The 19,172-nt window shown below is 52.7% G+C and overlaps 1 protein-coding gene across 2 annotated transcripts in view; it reads right to left on the bottom strand.

Annotated features, from left to right (window-relative positions):
- The window catches only part of TNK2 (tyrosine kinase non receptor 2), a 394,078-nt gene that overhangs the window by 217,837 nt on the left and 157,069 nt on the right, over positions 1 to 19,172 (bottom strand). For both annotated transcript variants that reach the window (XM_078667996.1, XM_078667997.1), the window contains exon 3: positions 9,599 to 9,883. The gene's annotated coding sequence lies outside the window, so the exon portion shown is untranslated. The remainder of the gene's footprint in view (positions 1 to 9,598; positions 9,884 to 19,172) is intronic.

Here is a 19,172-nt window from a genome sequence, read left to right as displayed (position 1 = left end):
CTGCAGCCACTTCCTGCCTGCCCCATGCACCCTTCTGCAGGCCACTTCCTGCCTGCCCCATGCACCCTTCTGCAGCCACTTCCTGCCTGCCTCATGCACTCTTCTGCAGCCACTTCCTGCCTGCCCCATGCACCCTTCTGCAGCCACTTCCTGCCTGCCCCATGCACCCTTCTGCAGCCACTTCCTGCCTGCCCCATGCACCCTTCTGCAGCCACTTCCTGCCTGCCCCATGCACCCTTCTGCAGCCACTTCCTGCCTGCCCCATGCACCCTTCTGCAGCCACTTCCTGCCCGCCCCATGCACCCTTCTGCAGCCACTTCCTGCCCGCCCCATGCACCCTTCTGCAGCCACTTCCTGCCTGCCCCATGCACCCTTCTGCAGTCACTTCCTGCCTGCCCCATGCACCCTTCTGCAGCCACTTCCAGCCTGCCCCATGCACCCTTCTGCAGCCACTTCCTGCCCGCCCCATGCACCCTTCTGCAGCCACTTCCTGCCCGCCCCATGCACCCTTCTGCAGCCACTTCCTGCCCGCCCCATGCACCCTTCTGCAGCCACTTCCTGCCTGCCCCATGCACCCTTCTGCAGCCACTTCCTGCCCGCCCCATGCACCCTTCTGCAGCCACTTCCTGTCCGCCCCATGCACCCTTCTGCAGCCACTTCCTGCCTGCCCCATGCACCCTTCTGCAGCCACTTCCTGCCTGCCCCGTGCACCCTTCTGCAGCCACTTCCTGCCTGCCCCGTGCACCCTTCTGCAGCCACTTCCTGCCTGCCCCGTGCACCCTTCTGCAGCCACTTCCTGCCTGCCCCATGCATCCTTCTGCAGGTCACTTCCTGCCTGCCCCATGAACCCTTCTGCAGCCACTTCCAGCCTGCCCCATGCCCCCTTCTGCAGCCACTTCCTGCCTGCCCCATGCATCCTTCTGCAGGTCACTTCCTGCCTGCCCCATGCACCCTTCTGCAGCCACTTCCAGCCTGCCCCATGCACCCTTCTGCAGCCACTTCCTGCCTGCCTCATGCACCCTTCTGCAGCCACTTCCTGCCTGCCTCATGCACCCTTCTGCAGCCACTTCCTGCCTGCCCCGTGCACCCTTCTGCAGGCCACTTCCTGCCTGCCCCATGCACCCTTCTGCAGGCCACTTCCTGCCTGCCCCATGCACCCTTCTGCAGCCACTTCCTGCCTGCCCCATGCACCCTTCTGCAGCCACTTCCTGCCTGCCCCATGCACCCTTCTGCAGCCACGTCCTGCCCCATGCACCCTGCAGCCACTTCCTGCCTGCCCCATGCACCCTTCTGCAGCCACTTCCTGCCTGCCTCATGCACCCTTCTGCAGGCCCCTTCCTGCCTGCCCCATGCACCCTTCTACAGGCCACTTCCTGCCTGCCTCATGCACCCTTCTGCAGCCACTTCCTGCCTGCCCCATGCACCCTTCTTCAGGCCACTTCCTGCCTGCCTCATGCACCCTTCTGCAGGCCCCTTCCTGCCTGCCCCATGCACCCTTCTACTGGCCACTTCCTGCCTGCCCCATACACCCTTCTGCAGGCCACTTCCTGCCTGCCCCATGCACCCTTCTGCAGCCACTCCTGCCTGCCCCATGCACCCTTCTGCAGCCACTTCCTGCCTATCTCATGCACCCTTCTGCAGGCCACTTCCTGCCTGCCTCATGCACTCTTCTGCAGGCCCCTTCCTGCCTGCCCCATGCACCCTTCTGCAGGCCACTTCCTGCCTGCCCCATGCACCCTTCTGCAGCCACTTCCTGCCTGCCTCATGCACTCTTCTGCAGCCACTTCCTGCCTGCCCCATGCACCCTTCTGCAGGCCACTTCCTGCCTGCCCCATGCACCCTTCTGCAGCCACTTCCTGCCTGCCTCATGCACTCTTCTGCAGCCACTTCCTGCCTGCCCCATGCACCCTTCTGCAGCCACTTCCTGCCTGCCCCATGCACCCTTCTGCAGCCACTTCCTGCCTGCCCCATGCACCCTTCTGCAGCCACTTCCTGCCTGCCCCATGAACCCTTCTGCAGCCACTTCCTGCCTGCCCCATGCACCCTTCTGCAGCCACGTCCTGCCCCATGCACCCTTCTGCAGCCACTTCCTGCCTGCCCCATGCACCCCTTCTGCAGCCACTTCCTGCCTGCCCCATGCACCCTTCTGCAGCCACTTCCTGCCTGCCCCATGCACCCTTCTGCAGCCACGTCCTGCCCCATGCACCCTGCAGCCACTTCCTGCCTGCCCCATGCACCCTTCTGCAGCCACTTCCTGCCTGCCCCGTGCACCCTTCGTGCTGCAGTCCCTCCTGCTCAGGCCTTAAACATATAGAGAGTGCACTCTGCCCCCCCCCCTCGGCGATGGGTTCCTTTCCCCATCCACAGCCTGACCGAGGCGCCCCCTCCCCCCGCCACCATGGCCCCCCTGACATGCACGTACAGAGCCAAGCGCTGCAATAAAGCAGGCGGCGCTCATCGCATCGCGGGGGGGCGGGGGGGGGTCAATCCTCGGCCGGACAGCGCTCCCCATGGAAAAGCCGCCTTAAGCCGCTTTCCGTCCGCAGATTCCCGGCCATATGCTGCTGGGGCCGTGCGCACGGCAGGGTGGGGGGCACCTGGGGGAGGGGCACCTGGCTGTGCTGCACTTTAAACGGCTGGTGTCTATTACTCTCCATCGAGGTGACGCGGGTATTATCGACCCCAGAATGATGAAAGGCTGACACTTGACGACGAACACACGCCGGCTGCATTCCGCGGCATTGGGTGCCCAGTGTCCGATGCCAGGGCTGTCCTCGGTGACACGCACCGCATCGACCCCAGAAAGATGAACGGGTAAGTCTCAGGGTGAAAGGCGTGCCCCACCCCCAGGCTGGCACGCGGCAGGGTGAAAGGCGTGCCCCACCCCCTGGCTGGTACACGGCAGGGTGAAAGGCGTGCCCCACCCCCTGGCTGGTACACGGCAGGGTGAAAGGCGTGCTCCCCTGCCCCCCCCCTCCCCCCCAGGCTGGCACGCGGCAGGGTGAAAGGCGTGCTCCACCCCCAGGCTGGCACACAGCAGAGTGAAAGGCGTGCCACGCCCCCAGGCTGGTACACGGCAGGGTGAAAGGCGTGCTCCCCTGCCCCCCCCCCCCCCTCCCAGGCTGGCACGCGGCAGGGTGAAAGGCGTGCTCCACCCCCAGGCTGGCACACAGCAGAGTGAAAGGCGTGCCACGCCCCCAGGCTGGCACTGCAGGGTGAAAGGCGTGCCCCACCCCCAGGCTAGCACGCGGCCTTGGCATCACTGTCCCAGGGCAGCGCCGGAAGCGGGGTGTGTGATCTTCCAGGCCCACGTGCACGCAGGGGTGGACGGGGCACCTGTCATTACAGGCTCTAATGACAGAGATATTATGCGGCCCCCATGAGTCACCAGCTCACCGCACATACCACAGCCCTGCCTCACAGGAGGCCTCACAGGTGCCCAGTGAGGGCGGGGGTCAAAGATCAGGGCGAGGCAGACGTCAGCGGCGAGCAGTGAAGAGAGCAGAGCTCACAGGTACAGGCTTCTTCACTGAGGAGAACAGACGTCAGAGGTTTGTGCACCGAAGAGAACAAACATCACAGGCAGAGCCGAGGTACCACAGCCTGGGTGCACCCTGTAAACACAGGCATCAGTCTTGCGCCCGGTAGAGCACCGAGGTCAGGGCTTAAGTCACAATAAGTACAGGCATCACAGGCTGACACCCCGTAGAACAGATACATCAAAGGCCTGTAACCCGTAGAACAGACATCGCAGGCTTAAATCCTGTAGTACACAGACATTACAGGCGTATATCCTATAGAACACGGACATCACAGGCTAACAGCCTGAAGAACACAGAAATCACAGGTTTACAATTTGTACTCCTGTACAACAGAGACGCCACAGGCATGCACTGGGAACAACAAATACATCACCAGCCTGAAACCCGCAGAACAGACATTACGGCTCACGTCTGTCCCACACGTACAACACATGCCTCACAGGCTGTGTGTCCTGTTGTGTGAGCCGCCATGTTGTGTATCCATGCTGTGGGCGCTCCTGTGCTGTGTGCCTGTTACACGAGCTGTCACGTTATGTTTTCTCTGCCAACGAGTTACCATGTTGGTGCCAACGACGTGAACCTTGAATGTTGTGATCCTGTGCTGTACGATCTGCCATCCTGTGCCCGCACAAGTGAGGTGGAGGTACAGAGCGGTGTGTACAGAGCGGTATGTGTACGGAGCGGTGTGTACAGTGACGTGTGTACAGAGCAGTTTGTGTGCGGTGTGTACAGAGAAGTTTGTGTACAGTGCGGTGTGTGTACAGCACACAGAGCAGTGTGTACATATTTGGGAAAATAAGGTGTGTTCCTGAAAAGCCAGCGGGGCCGGGACAGGGGCAGTTAGATGCGAGGCACCGGCCTTACCTGGGACAGTCTCCCGGTGCTTTAGAGGTACTGCCTGTCTCTTGGATAGCCTCAGACACACGAACCCCCCCCCCCCTTCAGAGACCCCCCCCCCCCCCAGGAGTACAGCTGTACACACAGTACCTGCCCTGCGCGAGGGGCGCGCCCCCATCCATCCACCGGTGGCCCCGGCGCTCCTCACGGCGCGTCTGCCGACGGTCACACGGTGCGCCGGCGCGTAGGGCCGGGCACCAGCGGGGCCGCCCACCTGTAATTACCCCTCATCAGCCCTGGCACCGCCAGGTGTGCTCACCGCTCTGCAATGTGGAATGTGCGGTGCCTGGGAGGGGGCAGGAAGCCACCCCGGATGCGCCAGCGCGCACACAAATAGCGCAGGTGTGCGAGGCGCAGAGCCGGCCCCTGAGCCAACAAACACAGCCCCCACCTGCCCCCGTCCGGCCAGACATGTCCCTGGAGAGGCATGAGCCCCCCCCCAGACCTGGCGCGCACTGACACCCACTGTGGCCCCCGGGGGCGCCGGGCCTCTCACCCCTGGGACGCGCAAACATGGCACCTAGGTGCCCCGGGACCCCCGGCGGATGCCAAAGACGCTTCTACCCAGCATGTGAAAGTGCCGAGGAGCACACGGCTGGCACCGGCAAGGTCTGAAGCTCACACCTTCTTCTAGCTCACGTGATGGCTCCTATGCAGCACCACCGAGGTGCACAACTTGGCGACCCCTGGAGACCACCAGGCCGGACTGGCATGGGCCACCCTGGGCCATGAACCCGAGAGGCGGCCTGCGGCGCATGCGCCGTGATTACTAGAAGCCAGAAACTCAGAGCTCCTTCTCTCGTGGGGTGCCATACACCCTGCATGGGTGGGCCCCCCACCACGAGCCCCGGGGTGTCTGGTGAAGGCTGTGCACATGCGCACGTGTGTGCCCTCCCTGTCGCAGCTCAGATGCAAACAAGATCAGGGTGGTTAGTGCGACAGTGTCGCCCCATGGACACCCGCAGGCCCCTGGTCACCCTCCCCAGTCAGGACCCTGCGAGACCTGCTAATTGCGAACATGTCAGTAGGGGTGGGCGGAATTTGCGTAGTCGCGCTGCGCAAAACTCTGTGAAACGGTAAAAAATCTCTGCGAGCCCGCACAGGTCCACAAACACGGCTTGTTCCGCCCGTTCGCGATGCCTTTTTCCAGTTCGCGAATGTTGTGTGCATGCTAGGGGGGGGGGGGGGGGGGGGTATCTCCCGAACACGCATTTTAAAAGTGTGAACAGGCAAAAAATTCCACGAAGCCACAGAATTTTTGGCAATTCCGCATTCTCTGCGGAACGTGAAATTACCCAAATTCTGCAAATTCCGTGAGCAGATCGGAATTTACCAGCCAGCCAGGCCTAGTCAGAAGCTCGGTGGGCCCGGCGCCGGCTGTGGAGCAGAGATGCCGTCTGTGTGTCTGCGCGGCCATAGAGTCTTTCACGTGCCTGGAAGTCCAAATACACCACAATACAACCGATGCCAGAGCTCGTAAAACATCGACCACAGGTGTCCCTCGAATTAAGAGACAGCGCTGAGAGGAGCGCTCTGGGCGCTATCTGTTCCTGAAACCCTGGAATAACCGCAGCCCCTTCAATGCAGGGACTCGAACAATAATCAGAGGTTTATTTGGCAGCGCCAGGGCTCTCTGAATAAAATACAAACAACTGCAATAAAGCAAAGATGCGCACGGGGTGAGGTTCAACGACACGAACAGGGCATTTTGGGGGAAAAAATGAACATAAGGGAACGCTTTTCACAGCCAAAATCATGCTAGCTGCGAGGTCTCCAAAAAAGTCCGCAACACCATATCCACCCCTCTGTAGCTGTAATCAGCACCATGTCCACGCCTCTGCGGCTCTAATCAGCACCATGTCCACCCCTCTGTAGCTGTAATCAGCACCATGTCCACCCCTCTGCGGCTGTAATCAGCACCACATCCACCCCTCTGCGGCTGTAATCAGCAGCAGGTCCACCCCTCTGTAGCTGTAATCAGCACCATGTCCACCCCTCTGTAGCTGTAATCAGCACCACGTTCACTCCTCTGCGGCTGTAATCAGCACCACGTCCACCCCTCTGCGGCTGTAATCAGCACCACGTTCACTCCTCTGCGGCTGTAATCAGCACCACGTCCACCCCTCTGCGGCTGTAATCAGCACCACGTCCACCCCTCTGTGGTTGTAATCAGCACCATGTCCACCCCTCTGTAGCTGTAATCAGCACCATGTCCACCCCTCTGCGGCTGTAATCAGCAGCAGGTCCACCCCTCTGTAGCTGTAATCAGCACCATGTCCACCCCTCTGTGGCTGTAATCAGCACCACGTTCACTCCTCTGCGGCTGTAATCAGCACCACGTCCACCCCTCTGCGGCTGTAATCAGCACCACGTCCACCCCTCTGTGGTTGTAATCAGCACCATGTCCACCCTCTGTGGCTGTAAACAGCAGCCTGTCCACCCCTCTGCAGCTGTAATCCGCACCACGTCCACCCCTCTGCGGCTGTAATCAGCAGCACGTCCACCCCTCTGTAGCTGTAATCAGCACCATGTCCACCCCTCTGTAGCTGTAATCAGCACCATGTCCACCCCTCTGCGGCTGTAATCAGCACCACGTCCACCCCTCTGCGGCTGTAATCAGCACCACGTCCACCCATCTGCGGCTGTAATCAGCACCATCTCCACCCCTCTGCGGCTGTAATCAGCACCATGTCCACCCCTCTACGGCTGTAATCAGCACCACGTTCACTCCTCTGCGGCTGTAATCAGCACCATGTCCACCCCTCTGCGGCTGTAATCAGCAGCACGTCCACCCCTCTGTGTCTGTAATCAGCACCATGTCCACCCCTCTGCGGCTGTAATCAGCACCATGTCCACCCCTCTGCGGCTGTAATCAGCACCATGTCCACCCTTCTGTGGCTGTAATCAGCACCATGTCCACCCCTCTACGGCTGTAATCAGCACCACGTTCACTCCTCTACGGCTGTAATCAGCACCACGTCCACCCCTCTGCGGCTGTAATCAGCACCATGTCCACCCCTCTGCGGCTGTAATCAGCACCACGTCCACCCCTCTGAGGCTGTAATCAGCACCACGTCCACCCCTCTGTGGCTGCAATCAGCACCACGTCCAACCCTCTGTGGCTGCAATCAGCACCACGTCCACACTTCTGCGGCTGTGAGCAGCCCCGTGTTGTTATGTTATGTTATGTTAATTTAACTTCAACCCGGGAGGGGTATCTCTGCGCAGCTCAGCACTCAGGCAAATAAGATTCCTCAGCCCAGAAACAGCTCAGTCTTGGGAGTTTTTCTGAACTGAAGGTGATCAGTGCATTTCCGTGGGTGCATGGGCGGGTGGTTCCAATGCCAGGGGGCGCGGTGGGAGGCGGCTCGGCCTCCTGATGGAGACCCCCTGATCCAGGGACTGTGAGGAGAGCTGTATCTGCAGCTCTTAAAGTCTGCCTGCAGGGGGGGGGGGGGGGTGAGCTGTGTGCAGAGAGAGCTCGGGTCTCCGCCAATCAGAGATTCAGGTGCTAAGCAGACTATTTTAAATGCAATTCTTTTACGATGGGAAGCGAATTGAGTGAGCGCAATAGGTAAGAAGAGGGAATACGGTGAATGAGGCGAGCTGCAGTATTTTGGACAACTTGGGAGTTTAGTTAGTAGTGTCTGAGTGGCAGCGGCTAGTAGAGCCTTACAGTAGTCCAAGCAACTGAGGACAAGCAACTGGGCCAAAGTTTTTCTCACGTAAAGTGGAAGTATTACTCTTAAACAGGCAGTCACAGGTGCAGCTACCTTGCAGACAACAGGGTCAGGATTTGAATGGTGCTACCCGTGCCTTAGAACTGGGCCCAAATGTTGTCAGAACCCCTCTAAACACATACTACTGCTATATGTTACTCCTAAAAAGGCAGTCACAAGTGCACTTACCTTGAGAACAAGAGGGTTATGATTTGAATGATGCAGCAGGTGCAGTAGCACCGGCCTCAAAAGTTGTCAGCACTGCTTAAAAACACATAATATTTCTAGGTTTGACTACTAGACACGCAGTCACAGGTGCAGTTACCTTGCAGACAACAGGGTCATGATTTCAATGGTGCAGCAGGTGCAGTGACACCAGGACTAGGGACCCCACTAAACCCAGTTTATTGCAAAATTTTACTACTAGACAGTCACAAGTGTAATTATCTAGCAGGCACTAGGGTCATGATTTCAATGGTGCAGCAGGTGCAGAAGCACCAGAACCAAAAGCTTTAGGCAACCCACTAAACACCTAATATTACTATATTTCACTGCTACACAGGCAGTCACAGGTGCAGCTACCTTGCAGACAATAGGGTTGTGGTATCAATGGTGCAGCAGGTGCAGTGGCACCGGGCCAAAGGTTGTCAGAACTCCTCTAAACACCTAATATTGCTAAATTTTACCACTATCCAGGCAGACACAATGGCAGTTACCGTGCAGTTAAAAGGTGTTTGATAAGAATGGTGCAGCAGGTGCAGTGGCACCGAGCCCAAAAGTTGTCATAACTTCTCTAAACACCAAATATTGCTACATTTTACTAGTAAACAGGCAGTAATAAGTGTAGTTATCTAGCAGGCACTAGGGCCATCATTTCAATGGTGCTGCAGGTGCAGTCGCACCAGGGCCAGAAGTTGCCATAACTCTTCAAAACACATAATATTGCTATTACATCAATTCATTCTATTATTTCCCCCTTTCATTTTTCAAAATGTTGCTATTACTTACCCGCACTATACCACTGCTAACAGCATATATTGCCTTTTTGTACAGAAACAAGTCATAACGCTTGACCAGACTTTCTGGAAAATATTTTGTGCAACTACTCAGCAAGCTACAACTTACAACAAAAAAACAGGTTATTATTAATTACAGAGGTGAAATCTAAGGCTTTCACCAATGCTGGTTTAGGAAGGGGTATCTTTAGGCCCCATTGTTTCCTTTGGGGTTCAGCTCTACATGTAAGAAGTACGACATGCTGTTGTTCCCTTATCTGAGAAAATTCTAGAATATTAAAGCATCTAAAGTTTCGTACAAACAAAATGTGGAACAAATGATGTGTAAAGCGCCAAGAGGTCCGAGCTGAAGTGCCCCTCAGTCGGCCTCACCCAGGGATGGAGAGAGGTGGCTGCAGTACACAGAGCACGAGGCCTGACTTACCTCCTGCGGTGCCCACAAAGGTATGTGCAAGCTTCAGAGCGGTGACCCACTGTGTCCCCTAATCCTGGGGTTGGGGGGGCTTCTTGGCGTCCTCTACTGTATCCATCACACCCATGCTGGGAGGAGGCGGGGCTCATCCCAGGAGGGGGGTCGCAGGTCCAGCGGGGGACAGAGCATGGCGGAGACGTCAGGTGTGCACAGGTGGCGTCCAGGGGGTGGGGAGACATTCAGAGGGGCGCAGTCCATCAAGAGCCCTGGCGCCTGGCACACTCCGGGGGGTCAGACCTGTGGGGCACAAGGAGGAGAGACTGTGAGAGTCCAGAGCACACAATAGTCACGCACGACCACGCATAGGTCACACACGGGTCACGCATGATCACATACGGGCAACGCACGACCACACATCACACACGGGTCACGCATGATCACACACGGGCAACGCACGACCACACATGGGTCACACACGGGTCACGCATGACCACACACGGGTCACGCACGCCCACACATGGGTCACGCACGCCCACACATGGGTCACGCACGACCCACACATTACCTCAGGGTCACACGACCACACACACAGGTCACACACGGTCACACCCTTGTCACGCACGATCCCACCTGGGTCACACAAACACCCACGGGTCTCACAAAAGAGTCGCACATAGGTCAAAATTTTAAAGCTTTATTTGACAGCAAGTCATAAAAGCAATTATACATCCTACACTACACAATAAATACTACAATATTAAAATCATTATGTTTTAAAAAACTCATTAAACCTTACGCTGTCATGTTACAATTTTAGAAAACCTTTTGTACATAATAATTAAAATATTTCAATAAGACATGAATATTTTAAAACAAGCCTAGAATAAACAGTGTCAGTTAACTCATTGAGCAGTTTCTAGCTGTTGTAAAGTGCGGGTGCGTATAATCCATGACCAACCTAAACATTTTGCGACAGCAATCGCCAAGCAGGGTGTACAATCCGATTTCAACATTCTTAGTGCCTCTTTACACCTGCGTGTACCTAGGTTTAAACATACAGGTTTTATCCACTTCCTTCGTGGGCTTACATAAAGGGGACAAACAAACAAAATATGAGCAATGTTTTCAATCGAGTCTTTACAATGGGGACATTTGTCGTCCTGGATGGCTGACATTTGCGGGTAAACGCCTTTGTAGGAAGGGTCCCGATTCTAAATTGGAAATACAATTTTCTATCAAACGGCCTTTCAATCATGTCCCAGTATGACTCACAGGATGGTAAGGGTTTGATATCCAAAAAGCGTCCTGTTAGATTTGTATTGGATACATTAGTATAAGCTGACGACCATACCATTTCCCAATACATTTTTTTTAGTGATACCTTTGATGGAAAGCTTTCAACAATGGGAGAATTCCATAGATGGTATAGATCCAACTTAATAAGCAACCCTCTTAGTTCCTTTAACCACGGGAGCGAATGGAAGCGATCTGCCCTAATGATGTCCTTTAGGGCAGCGGCATAATGCGCACGTTCAGGAGTGTCATAATGCGTCTCCAGTACAACAAGGGTCGCAGCCGTGCCAAGTCCTCAATGTTTTTCCTGCCTAGGTCATATGCCAGTGCTACGGCTGGAGTACTTTGGGGAACCCCAACCAAACAGCGCAAAAACCTGTTTACCGCTAGTTTTAATTGTTTCAAATTGGAGAATTCCCAAAGTTCTGAGCCGTATAAAGAGGCACTGATCACCTTCATGTTGTATATTTCTAAAGCAGGGGTGATTGGCTTTGTCAACGATGCTTTATATTTATGGGCCACTACGCCCGCCAGCTGGTGGAATTTTAAGACAGCCATGTCAATGTGATTCTTCCAGCTCATATTACACTGAAGGGATATCCCTAGGTACGTGAAAGCCTCAACCTGTTCTAGGGGAGTGCCGTTAAAGTTAATTGAGCCCTTGAAAGTGTTCCGCTGGTTCAAGCACATGAACTTGGTTTTGGAGGTGTTTATCTCAAGTCCACGTGCTTGACAGAACTCACTGAAAGCATTAACTGCCTTCTGGAGCCCACTCGGCATTTGAGCGTGTCGTCCGTCCGCAAACATGAGGACTGGCACGCGTGCTCCTGCTAAAGCAGGAGCATCGGTGGGAGAACGGCTTAGGTGGTCTACAATGCCGTTGATATAGATAGAAAACAGTGTGGGTGCCAAGACACACCCCTGCCGGACCCCACGCTCGACAGGGATTGCGTCTGTCACCTCACCCTGAGCCCCCCACCTAATTCTAGCATAATTATAGCGTCAACAGTGCACATAGGTCACACACGACCCCACCCGGGTCACATGAACACCCACGGGTCACGCAGGGCAAACACCCTCGTCACGCACGGCCCCAGGGCCACACACTCGACCTCACCCGGGTCACACCCCCAGACGTCTGGACATTAATTTAAAAAAATACCCATTTCATGGCCTCCGACTCGAGTTTGGTTTCTGAGTAATTCACACTTCACACTCCACATATTTTGAAGTCGAGATCATTATTATCGGATTAAGACGCATTTTGCAGATTAAGAGACTGTTTCGGTGGATGACGACAGGCAGTAAACTTTGGCATGGAGAAGAGAGCTTCGGGGTGGAGGGGGGTGGGGGGTGGGGGGTAGGGGAGTCGGGTCTGGGCGGTCACTAAGCAGCTTCTGTCACAATTCAGACCCAAATCTCAAATTACAGCGCCTTACACCCACCGAGCCTGCACCAGGCGCCTCAAGCCCCGGTCACCACCTCAGCACCTCTACATGGCCTCGGTAGAGGCATCGCGGCGCTACACACTCCTGCAGGTTAACCCTTCACTGCCTTGTGCACACCCTCATTTTCCCTGCGTCCGAAGGAACCCCGGCAGTGGTGCTGAGCTGGGGTAGATACCACGGCAGGAGTACGGCAGCCCCGCCCCTTTCACAGCAGTGACGTCCCACAGACAAAGGGAGGCGCTACCTTCTGTGAAATAGTGAACAGGACAGAAGCACTTTATTTACAAGCCCCGCGGTCTGGAGTGTGACGTGCGGGGGGGGGGGGGGGAGGGGGGTAACACCTTCAAGTACTGTCCTTCTGGAGAGAAGAGCAAATACCGTCCCCCTAGTCAGAAGTGCAGGTGCTGGCCCAGTGGTGAAAAGTGCAGATGCTGGCCCAGGGGTGCGAAGTGTAGATGTTGGCCTAGTGCTGAGAAGTGCAGATGCTGGCCCAGTGGTGAAAGTGCAGGTGCTGGCCCAGTGGTGAAAAGTGCGGGTACTGGCTCAGTGGTGAAAAGTGCTGGTGCTGGCTCAATGGTGAGAAGGGCAGGTGCTGGCCCAGTGGTGAGAAGTGCTGGCCCATTGGTGAAATGTGCTGGCCAATTGGTGAAAACCGCTAGCCCAGTGTTGAAAAGTGCTAGCCCAGTGGTGAAAAGTGCAGTTGCTGGCCCACTGGTAAGAAGTGCAGGTGCTGGCCCAGTGGTGAAAAGTGCAGGTGCTGGCCCAGTGGTGAAAAGTGCAGGTGCTGGCCCAGTGGTGAAAAGTGCAGGTGCTGGCCCAGTGGTGAAAAGTGCAGGTGCTGGCCCAGTGGTGAAAAGTGCAGCTGCTGGCCCAGTGGTGAAAAGTGCAGGTACTGGCCCAGTGGTGAAAAAAGCAGGTGCTGGCGCAGTGGTGAAAAGTGCAGATGCTGGCCCAGTGGTGAAAAGTGCAGGTGCTGGCCCAGTGGTGAAAAAAGCAGGTGCTGGCCCAGTGGTGAAAAGTGCGGGTGCTGGCCCAGTGGTGAAAGCGCAGGTACTGGCCCAGCGGTGAAAAGAGCAGGTGCTGGCCCAGTGGTGAAAAGAGCAGGTGCTGGCCCAGTGGTGAGAAGTGCCGGTGCTGTCCCAGTGGTGAAAAGTGCAGGTGCTGGCCCAGTGGTGAAAAGTGCAGGTGCTGGCCCAGTGGTGAAAAGTGCAGGTGCTGGCCCAGTGGTGAAAAGTGCAGGTGCTGGCCCAGTGGTGAAAAGAGCAGGTGCTGGCCCAGTGGTGAAAAGAGCAGGTACTGGCCCAGTGGTGAAAAGAACAGGTGCTGGCCCAGTGGTGAGAAGTGCCGGTGCTGTCCCAGTGGTGAGAAGTGCAGGTGCTGGCCCAGTGGTGAGAAGTGCAGGTGCTGGCTCAATGGTGAGAAGTGCAGGTGCTGGCCCAGTGGTGAAAAGAGCAGGTGCTGGCCCAGTGGTGAAAAGAGCAGGTGCTGGCCCAGTGGTGAGAAGTGCCGGTGCTGTTCCTCTGGTGTGAAGTGCCGGTGCTGTCCCTCTGGTGTGAAGTGCCGGTGCTGTTCCTCTGGTGTGAAGTGCCGGTGCTGTTCCTCTGGTGTGAAGTGCCGGTGCTGTTCCTCTGGTGTGAAGTGCCGGTGCTGTTCCTCTGGTGTGAAGTGCCGGTGCTGTCCCTCTGGTGTGAAGTGCCGGTGCTGTTCCTCTGGTGTGAAGTGCCGGTGCTGTTCCTCTGGTGTGAAGTGCCGGTGCTGTCCCTCTGGTGTGAAGTGCTGGTGCTGTCCCTCTGGTGTCGGTGCTGTTCCTCTGGTGTGAAGTGCCGGTGCTGTCCCTCTGGTGTGAAGTGCCGGTGCTGTTCCTCTGGTGTGAAGTGCCGGTGCTGTTCCTCTGGTGTGAAGTGCCGGTGCTGTTCCTCTGGTGTGAAGTGCCGGTGCTGTTCCACTGGTGTGAGGTGCTGGTGCTGTGCTTCTGGTGTTAAGTGCCAGTGCTGTCCCTCCGGCTAGAAGCCGACCCGCTCTGCCTCCAGCACTTTGCCCTCAACTGCAGGCAGCACTCGGCACTTTGGGGCAGTGAATGCAGACAGTATCCTGAGTGTGGGCGTCAGGCCAGGGCTGGTGGTCAGCCCGTCCATCGCACCTCCGCGAGGCGTCCAGTGTTGACTCAAAGGGCGAGCCGAGGAGCACGAGGGACGTGGAATGTGGATGGATCTCACTTTGAACAACAAGCATTGGCAATGCCGATAGGTCTGGCTTATAACTAGGGCTCCCGGTTTCATGGTATTTTTTTTTTTTTTACATTTCCGTCTGTATTTATCCATAATTATTTTTAGCTAATTTTACCTGTATTTATCCATATTTATTTGGGGTTTTGTGAAAAAATGAAGCTGAAATGAGTATATTTCCACATTTATTTAACCGGTAAATATGCACTCATGCTTGAATGGCTACTAGGTTTCAAAGCTGCAAACACCCGCAGAAGATAAATCAATGTCCTTATAAGAAAATATGTACATTTCAGTATCAACCAGGTCCATTATCTACTGCTGTTAAAGCCTCTTTACTACAGTTCCTTTCTTTTTTTAGCCCCCTTACCTATCAATCCACACCGCTATTGACCGGGCAATCACGGCAGACAGTATTTAGAGCTACTCATAAAGCATCAAAATTTCTGTTTTTATCCACATTTGAAAATAAATACAGACAAGAAAATAAACGTGTTCGGTCTGTATTTATCTGTAAAAATCAGTAAAAACGGAAAACAGGGAGCCTTATTTATAACTGAAAGTGCCTCTTCAGTCACTGGAAAATGCACTCATGCAGCTACACACTCATGCTTGCGTTCACCCACCCATCACTCATGCTTGCATTCACCCACCCACAAAATTAAACTCAACAAGCAAGATGCATTAAAAGAAGAATGTTAGAAAAGAAAACAAAGTTTCCACCTAAACAAAGCAGACACATGCTTGCAAAAAACATTAAAAAATAAAAAATAAACTTAACAGGTGGCCACCTCAGAGTGATAATATGTGTATGGAATCATGGTTTTAAAATTCCACAACATGGCCACCACCACTACAAGCAACATGTCAGCCATGTTGGAAAAGTAAAATAAAGCTATACGCAAAGTAGACCCCAAGTTGTTTTTTCAGTAAACATTACACTGGACAGCCATCTTGAAATTGTGCACAGAATATCAATTTTGTCCCGATCCCAGGAACACACAAAAAGATGTTAACCTCTAGGGCTAGATAAAAAAAAATCTAGTTTAAAAGGGTAAGAATTAAATGGTGGTAAATTAATTACCAGTTCACCTGAACACATCATGTATAATGCGCCTTGATTAATGCATTTTTTAATTTTTATATTTTTTTATTTTTTAGAAAAAACAAATCTATCCGCAAGCATGTTTTGAACTTTTCTTGCAGTATCCACTCTCCTTCGATGCACATGGTTTGTTTTATATATTGTCGAGCGTTTAATGGTCTGATTAAATGAGCGTTTAATGGTCTGATTAAATGAGATGCTGCTTGAAGAGGAGGTTGTGCGTTGGTAAGCGGATTATCCCGAATAGGATTTGTAGAGTAGGGCGGGAGAGAGACGAGCTCGCTTCAGTGCCCGTCTCGTGAATTCTACCTGGAGACACAAATTCATATTTGCACACGATTCTGGTGAACGGAAGATGCCTAAACAGGATCCTTATATGAACCTTGCCCTGTGGAAGCCCAAAGAAAGCAATAATAGGGACTGAAACGCGTCGACATTGGATATATGAAGCCTGCTTACTACATAGCTACAGGCATAGTAAGAAAGCTACGGAGTGGTGCTAAATAAGAACCAATTTGATAGGTTCTAGATTAATACAAGAAGGCTTTAGCATATTTAACCAGACCGTTAAAAAAAAAAGTACATTGAGGGACATTTTTTTGTATAATGTTGCATATTTGTGTATATATAGCACAGTTGTGTTTGATAATTGTAGCACAATGCACAGGTGTATAACATATTGGTATAAGATGGTGAATACTACAAGAAACATTGGCAAAACATGTGCGTGGACATGCTTATTTTTTCAAAAAAATAAATAGAAACTGCATTAATCAAAGGTAAGTATAAACGACTAAAGTTCCAAAGCAACAACGGCGGACCCCCTTTGCCACACTGCTTTGCCAGTTCCTAAAGGTATAGTCGCAGTGCAGACCACCCCTATGCCAGCTGTTTAGTGGCGTCACTGTGCTTCAGGTCAAATAGTCAAGTAACAAATTGGGGGTGCACAGCTTCAAGAAGTCCACTGAATCAATGTAAATAGAAAAGTAACTTCTTTATTCGAAAATTGTTTTTCATAAAAATCAATTGGTTTTTACATAATCCAGCCAACGTGTTTCATCCCCATAACGGGAACTTCTTCAGGGCAAATGGAAAAGTGTCCCACATGCGAGTAGAAAAGTGTCCCACATGCGAGTAGACTTGAAGTGCAAATATAACCGCAGCAGTCCTTAGGATGTAAGAATGATGTAAACAGTGACTCTTTCCAATGAACAGAAGGCTCCTATATGAACCTGAAAATGCAAAGGAGCAACATCCGTCGGGTATATAAGAAGGTATAAAAATGGTAGAGAGCCACCGCCAGATCGAATCTATGACCACATGTAGGCTATGTATCATCTTCAGTGACCTCATTTCCAGAGCTGGTTACAAGGGGGCGGGGCCCAGCCGTAATAAGGTGGTCCCACCCAGAGCGATCCGTAAATAATAAAGAGATAAGATCATGGGCTATAACCCGATCACCGTCGACTCAACACACCAGCCGTGTGGCCCAAAAACATCCAAGATGTAGAAACTGTAAAGGTAAAAGGTTTTCATCGGAGGAAGACGGGGGACACATTTGTTTGCAATAGAGGAAATCCTCGCACCGATCATTCATCCTGTGCGGTCATGGTGCAATACACTCTGTCGCTAATATACTCGAAATTAATCCCTAAAAGGCAGTTGACTTCTGAACAGTACGAGTTTTCGTTATAAAGACTGAAGATTTATACTGTTTCTACTTCTTGGATGTTTTTGGTGTTCTATGATATAGCCATACCATATACTCTTAAGTGCATTATAATCCTCGCGGTTAATGCTAACTTTGGTTTGGCTTTATCATAGAACAGCTATAAGGACATGGTTCCGAAAGCTAAAGAAGGGCTCAGCTCATGCTAGAGCACCCCCTCACATAAAACCAAGCACTCTGCCTCCAGGATTGTTAAGGTCTGCCATAGGAGTGACTTATAGGTTACTATGTGTCTATATTTAAGGGTAGATATAGGAATACTATACCTAAGCAAGGGGTGATTACACGACCTTGCCCCAGCTGAGTGATCAGCCAGTTGTGTCTATTTGAGGGGCCAGCCAGGGGTGGCATAATACATGCTGCAGACCCTGGTAGGCCTTGGATGCACCTATGCCCTGGGTACCTATGGTACACTATACAGGGGCTCACAGAGGCGAACCAATTCCCAATTAGGTATGTACCTAAAGTACACTGTATCAATTTAGAGAGAGAACAGCTGGGCTGTGGGTCTGATCAGCAGGCCCACAGCCACACTAAAGTCGAAAAACCAGTAAATCACAGCAAAAAATGGGGGTGAATATAGGAAGCAGACCCTACTCTCCTACAGTGTTTGTCTAGAAAAATAGAGCAGAAAAGGAAAAGCCAGGTTTCCTTATTATGGTCTGGCTTGATAGCGCAGCTGACCCCAGACAACAGCTGTCCCCAGACAATTATGTGGGAATCACCAAGCGAGGCGCTTTGGCTCCGCCCACATGCTAGGAGTCAGGAGTACATGTTTTGATTGAGAAGAAGATGTTTGCTTCCACAAAAGAGTGCTTGCATTTCACAGAGCTGTGATTATTTTGTTATTTATCCAGTTGCCTAAGCTTGAACTTTCAGGGACACACACAACATTGTAATGCTATAAAAAATACCTTAGATAACTAGCACAGATGGGAGAAGCGGAGTCATTAACCCATATGGGTTTGTAGGTCTGGCCTGGCAGTGCAACATTCACCTGACCTTTTAACTCCGACCAATATTATTCAACAGTTCTTAGCATCCACAAAATACATCCCTGGTCTCATGCTAGTTACTTGTAATGCTTCACATGACCACACAACATTCCTTTAAAGCCAGACCTACTGGAAATGCCAATGCTTGTTTAAAGCACAGCTTTAAGGATGCTTCGGATCTGCCTTTCCCTTCAGCACACGCGGTGACGTCGGAACTCAACTGTAATAAGTTATTAAAGGTAAGAGGCAACGTAATTTCTTTATTACAGGCAATGAGGGACGTCACAAATTCACAGTAATAAGGTAATTAGAGACGGGCTTTATGGCATGGACGGCAGGGTCTCCTGTTGTTTACATTTTTTATAAACCTTTTGATGTACCTTCTAATGCAACGTTCCCCTGGTTATGCGCTCTGATACCTCCGGGTCTAGATAGCGCCATATAACCTTCGGAAATCAAATAAACTAAAAACTGTTTTTTTCCTGAAAGCTGAGACCTGAGCAACATGGCTGATGACCAGTGGAGCTGCCTGACCGCTAATGAGGAGATTGGCCCTGGTTTCCCCCCTTGACCGTCACCTACCCAGCCAGACATTGGGCATTGTTCCTCATCTCCCCGCTATTACTCCTTCCTCCCCTCCCTCCTACGAATTATTGAAACATTGTTTATGTGCACTGTACCTTACTGTGCTCTTGTATCTGATGTAACTTGTAACGCACCGATCCTAAATGTAAAGCGCTCTGATACCCTCTTGGGTCAAGTTTGCGCTATATAAAACTTTATAACTAAAA

The sequence above is a fragment of the Lissotriton helveticus genome, chromosome 11, assembly GCF_964261635.1.
Source record: "Lissotriton helveticus chromosome 11, aLisHel1.1, whole genome shotgun sequence".
Taxonomy (NCBI): Eukaryota; Metazoa; Chordata; class Amphibia; order Caudata; family Salamandridae; genus Lissotriton; species Lissotriton helveticus.
Note: the sequence above shows the minus strand (reverse complement) of the source record. Positions and strands in the feature narration are given on the sequence as shown.